General features: G+C 49.9%; 1 protein-coding gene across 1 annotated transcript in view; it reads left to right on the top strand.

The window, feature by feature from the left end:
• The first annotated feature begins 283 nt into the window (after positions 1-283).
• The window catches only part of LOC121917300 (band 4.1-like protein 3), a 196673-nt gene continuing 190811 nt past the window's right edge, over positions 284-6145 (top strand). The window contains exon 1 of the mRNA XM_042443128.1: positions 284-381. The gene's annotated coding sequence lies outside the window, so the exon portion shown is untranslated. The remainder of the gene's footprint in view (positions 382-6145) is intronic.

The following is a 6145-nucleotide window of genomic DNA, read 5'->3' as shown; positions in this document are numbered from 1 at the left end:
AGAAGGTAACATGGGGGAGGGTTCTTGGCTGGCTTTGCTTTTGCCAAGGCAATCATCCCCTAAATCGAGTGAATGTGTTTATCTTATGGCTGAAGCCTGGAATCGAACCCGAGTCTCCGGGGCCCAAGTCCAGCGTCCGACTCACTAAGCCACGCAGAGCCTCCTCTGCTCTTCTGAGCTCAGCCAGGGAAGGGGAAGAGGAGGAGGAGGAGGAGGAGGGGCAGGGCTGGGCGGGTGGGCCAATGGGGAGAGGCCTCGGGGACGGGGGCGGGGCTCCGGGGCTCCATTAGCTCCGCAGGCGCCGATGCTGCTGGTGCTGGTGCAGGTGGAGGCTGCAGGTGGAGGCGGGAGGCTGTGCGGTTCCTTTGGCGCTGGACTCAGGTGAGAACCCCTGCTCCTTCCCACTCCTTTCCCAAACAAGGAAGCCAGCCGCGTCCTCCTTTTCCCGGACCCCCCCCCAAAGGTCCTCCTCCATCGGGACCAAGACTCAGAAGCCATGGGTTTACATTTACTGTATTCTTTTTCTTAGCTCAGCGTGGCCAGCCGCGTCCTCTTTTCCCCGGACGCCCCTCTTACATTCTCGCCTTCTGTCCGGCAGGATACCCCCCCCCCCAAAAAAGAAGCTCCCCGGTTTGGAGCCGGAATAAGAAGCAGAGGGTTGGCATTTGTGGGAGTGTGTTTGGAGCTGAAGGTGACTAGACGTAGTCCTCCTCCTTTCCCAGGACCCGTCCTCCATTTCAGCCTTCTGTCCGGGAGGTTGTCCGAAAGGGCCTTCATTTTTAAGCCACGGGTTTATTGTGTTTCTGGGGGGTTCTTAGGGTGACCGGGCGTCCTCGTTTTCCAGGACGTGTCCTCCATTTCGGGAAGATGTGTGAGAGAGTTTGGGGGAGCAATCCGGGGGTCTCTCTGGCTCAGTGTCTGCAGATGTAAAGGTCCTCCTTTCCCCAGGACCCGTCCTCCATTTCCGCCTTCTGCCCCGGAGGAGGATGCCCCAAAGGTCCTCCGTGGGGCGGATGAGTGTCGGTGAGCTTTGCTAGGGTCGGGTCCTCCATTTTGCCTGGAATGTCCTCCTTTTGTTGGCTGTGAGGACCATCTGGGTCCCCAGATGCAGAGGTCCTCCTTTTCCCGGACGCGTCCTCCACCCCCCTTCTGCCAAGGAGGAGGAGGAGGTGTGAAGCGGGACTCAGGAGCATGGAGTGGGGCTTCTTTCCCAAGGCTCCTGCGGAGGAGGGGGCCAAGTCCTCCCGGCGGAGGAGGTCCTCCAGATGGCGGGAGGGCGGGGAGGCCATCTGCTCCAGCTCTCCAGCCTGCCCTTGGCCCCGGGAAGGAAGCAGGCAGCCGGCAGGACAGCGCAGGGCTCAGCGCCTCCCTTGGGGGAGGGTGTATGGGGTGTGTGTGTGTGTGTTTGTGTCTTTGGGTATGAGTGTGTGAGAGATAGAGAGTGTGTGCGTTTGTGTGTGTTTCTATCTGCCTACTTGTGCCTGTGTGTGCCAGAGAGAGGGGGGCAAGGAGTAATCCCCCCCTCTCTCTCTCGGAGCAACTTGACCGAGTCCCTGCAGCCCCAGCAGAGCCTCCTCCTCCTCCTCCTCCTCCTGCTTCTCTTGTGGGGGGGGGGCTCTGCAGCCGCGATGGCCCCCATTGCCTTTGAGGGGCTCCTGCCCTGTGCCCTCCTTCCCTCCCTGCAGTCCCTGATCGCGATGGGAGGTGACTTGCAGTTGCTGCTGGACTCTTGCACGTGGGGAGTTGGGCAGCAGCAAGGCCAGTTGGCCCTCCCTGACCTCTTCCTGCCCCTGGAGCCCTGGGGGGGAAACTCAAACTTCCTCCTCTTCCTCCCAGGCTTGTCTCTTGGGGGTGCTTTCTTACATCCAAGAAGGTGGTTGGGGTCTCCTCCCTTCCTCTTTCCTTCCTCCTGCTTTTTCTTCCTCTTTCACTAATTCTTTTTCCTCCTCCTCCTCCTCTTCTTCTTGCTGTGCATCCTCCAAACATCTTTATCCCGCTTGTTCCGGGCAGAAATGCAGAGGGCGTCCTCAGCCCCTCCATCCTCTCCCAGATAGTCAGTGGTTTGTGTGCCCAGGATAAAACACAACCCTCTCCCTATTGAAAGAAGAGAGAGGGAAGCTCCTATCCAGTGCAGGAGGCTGGACGTTATTCTGCAAAGGAGCCACTGTGGAATAAAGGAATACAGTAACTGTGTGTGTGTCTGGAGAGCGATGCCCAATGCTGCTTATACCTTCCCCACTGTTTTTAGTCTAGTTTCCCCCTTCTCTTGAACACAAATGTATATATTATACGAGACCTGTGTACTCCTGTTCCCTTGGTTCTTACTGTGTGTGTGAACACAGTAGAGTTTTCCTCACGCTTATGGTTTGCAGTTCTCTCTCTTTTCTCCTCAAGGGGGAACAGGACTTGAAACCGATGGAAGGCTCCCAACTCGGAGGAGATTGTGGGTCTGGGTTGTGAGTGGCGCATGTGCTGGCATGTTGGTGGGCACATGGGAGGAGATTCTTGCTGTCTCATACCCCCACCAGGATCCCAGGGATGGTGCTGAAAAGACAGTGGGCACCCTGCAGTGCCGCCTATGGGGGGAAACAACAATTAGATGCTTCAGGGAGGCGGGAGGCCTGGCATTAATAGAAACAGAAGCAGCCGTAATGAACAGCGTGTGGGCGATGTGATATTTTCCTTTCCAAGAAAGGAAACCTGTTCCTTGGTTTTGAGGGAGACTGGACTTCTCCTGGCCATTGGCAGCACGAAAGTAAATTTCTGTGTGGGCTGAATTTCTTGAGTCTTCCTGTAGTGTTTATTGGAAGGTTGCATTTTTAACCTTCAGCAATGTTGTAATGCCTGGCCTTCTTTCTGACAATAAAACAAATGCCAATGCTTTCTTTTACCAAAATATACATAACTGATATTTTTGTCCATCAGGCATATAATTATCAAGGTACATTTGTCATATTCTTTTTATTTTTCCCTTCTGCATTTTTTCTTTTTGTATAACGTTGTAGCTCTACTATCAGATCTTTTGTATTCTGTTGAATTTTTGGCGACTGAGTACCTGTTAGTGACCATTAGGTTTTTTTGTTTAAACAAAGTAATGACTAGTAGTGAAATCTTTTCCCTCTTACTGGCATACATTTTCAACTGGTGTGCATAGACATACATACAGTCGAACTCTGGACATTTAATCTTAGTTGAGAATATTTGTTTCTTTCCATTCAGCTTGATGTTCTGGGGGTGGTGGGGAAATGAAAATGAAGACATACATAAATATGTATGTTTAAACCTTTAAAGCCCTTACCTTCCCTTATTTTTTCCTTGCCTCGCCGATGGACATCAAACAGGAATCAAAAGAATAACAGGGGTGAGAGGAAACAGTAACTGATAAAACGTTCCAGTTTCCATCTCCAGCTACTTTAGCTGCAGGAGAGATCTGAGAGAGACAGACACTAAAGGGCCTCCTTTATCTCCAGGAGTAATTAGGATTCTTTTTTTAGTAAGCTTACTTTGGGGTTTTTCTTAAAGCTGGACTCCTTCCAAGAGTGGCAGTGTTTATCTTTCTCTCTGCAGAGCCCAGTGGTTTCACACACTGACTGCTGCTTGTGCCTCCCCTGCAGTTCAGTGACATTACAGGGAGCGCTGCCTCAGCTAATGGCTGGTTGTGATTGTCCGAGTGATGAGACTCGCGGTTCTAATAGCAACTGGACAGTTGCATTTCATTCGACTAAATGCAAGGCAAGAGAAGGGCTAGTGAGAGATCACTTGGCTGGCTAGGCTCATTGCCATCTTAGGAAGGGATGGGCAGGGATTCTGCCGAAAGCCTTTGTTTCCAAAGGGCAATCCACACACTGGATAGGGTTATAGTGCATTAATGACTAATAATGAACAGGGTACATATTTAAAGACTGCATCAGCAGAATCAGAGTGTACTTTGCCAGTGTCAAGGAGGTTCTGGCGGTTTCAGCAGTGTGGCACAATTGCTGACTTATCCACGTGGCACGTGTTGAAACTGCTCTGTGCAGTTAGATATTGGCTCTGATTAATAGTTGGCTAATTCTGTCTCTCTGAAATGTTATGAACCTGTGTCCTGAAATACGCTTCCTCATCCCACTTCTCAAAGAAATTAGAGGATTTATGGTGTAAGTGGGGCAACAAAAGTTTGCAGCAGTGATTCTGTTTGGGGTTTCGGTTAGCTAATCCAGCATGCTCTGCCCTTTGATAAATATTTTGGTGCTTTCCCTTCTAAGGTTTTAAAACTCATTCTTAAAAATTTCTGCAAACAAAGCCGCCACCACCCCACACAAACCTGTTAATATTTAACCCTTGTGTTTCAATTGTGTTGTTTTGGCTACTAAAGGATCCACACTCAGAGAACTGGCCTATACCCTGTATACCTGGCCTATACCCTGCAGTTATTCCTGACTAGAATAAAGCCATTGAATTGATTGGATTTACCCGTTGACTCTCCATTCAGCTTTAGGTTCAGCGTGTTTGTTCTAATTGGGACTAACCAACAGGATTCTGTTTTCTATGGACGATTCAATCACACGACTGAAAGTGGAAGTATAACCTAGTGCCATCCTGAACGCAATCATACATATTCACGTTTTTGTGCAAAAGGTTATCAGATGCATTCATTCACATTCCAAACACACTCTGAACACTATCACACATCAATCCACACTTCAGTAAATTCGGTGAACTACAGAATTCACAAATCTTATTTTCAGGCTACTTCACATTCAGTATGGTGTTGTTTGGCGTGATATGCATGTCTGCTGTGGCCCTGGTATTCCCGCCGCATCAATTGCCATGATCCTCCATTTTGTTTTGGCTTCCAGGGCTCCTAGGTCTTCCCCGGCAACCAGGAGGAAAAGCAGTTGTTTTTGACAGGAAAGTGTGTGTGGGGGGGGGGAGGCTCTCCATTAGGCGTCCTGCAAGCTCTCTCTCTGCCCAAAATGGTGGGCTAGGGGCTTGCCCTGCTCCTGGTCCCTTGTGCCCCTCAGGGACCTTCCTTCCTTCCAGGTTGGGGCTTCAAAAAGAGAGACAAATCCCCCTCTTTTTAGTTAGCCCCAAAGAGTTGTTCTTCCTTCATTCCTCCTCCTCTGGGGGATGATGGAGTGGGGCAGCCTGGGGAAATGGGGGTCTGATTTCCTCCCCTCAGGGGCATCGCTCTGGGCTCATAACAAACTTCAACTCCCAGAATTCCACAAAGAGTTAAAGCGGTACCACACTGGGTTATTTCTCCAGTGTGGATGTAGCCTTAGTCGCCAGCTCTGGTTCCTGCACAGCTTCCCCTCCCCTTTCCTCCTCTTCCGACTCATGGTGAGGAGGCAGTGCCATTGCCTTCAATGGGGCTCCCAATGGGCCAGGCTAGCACCAGAGAGGACCCAGGCCCCCCACAACCTGGCTGCAGCCAACTCTCCTAAATGGAGGGACTTCTTTTCTCCCCCCATCCCCCCCATAGCTGGAGACTTAAAGGCACAGACACAGTCTCTCTCTCTCTCTCTCTCTCTCACACACACACACACACACACACACACCCATCTGGAGACCCCCACCCCAACCCGCTTTTTGGGTTTTCTTGGAAGGTTTATTCAGATGAGGTTTGCCATTGCCATTTTCTGAGGAGGCTGAGAGAGTGTGACTTGCACCAGGTCACCCAGTGGGATTCCATTCCTGCCTTCTAGAGCCATAGTCCAATGCTCAAACTAAGTACAAGGTTGCTTTGGACTGATTTTGAGTTGATGAATTGCCTAAATAACATGAAATGCGGGGTAATGAATGCACAAATAAAGTGCATTGCCTAAATAACGTGAAATAAAGGGTAAAGAATGACTAAATAACGTGAATTGCCTAAATAACGTGAAATAAGGTGTAATGAATGAACAGTAATGTGAATTGCATAATGTGAAATAAATGGTAATGAATGAACAAGTAACATTAAACAAGGCAAAACCATGGCAAGCCCCACAAGAGGTATAAAAAGATCAGGATCCAATTCTGCCCTCACTATGCCTGTACAGGGATACTAATTCAAACTCTAGACTAGGAAGAGTACGTACTCATATGATAACTTCTTTTGCATTCGCACTACTTTGGCTTTGGGGTGGGTGCTGTGTTCTTCTGTGCATTTGACAATCATTCG

This window comes from Sceloporus undulatus, unplaced genomic scaffold (genome assembly GCF_019175285.1).
Source record: "Sceloporus undulatus isolate JIND9_A2432 ecotype Alabama unplaced genomic scaffold, SceUnd_v1.1 scaffold_14, whole genome shotgun sequence".
Classification (NCBI taxonomy): Eukaryota; Metazoa; Chordata; class Lepidosauria; order Squamata; family Phrynosomatidae; genus Sceloporus; species Sceloporus undulatus.
The sequence above is the reverse complement of the archived record's forward strand: the minus strand, read 5'-3'. Positions and strand labels throughout refer to the sequence as shown.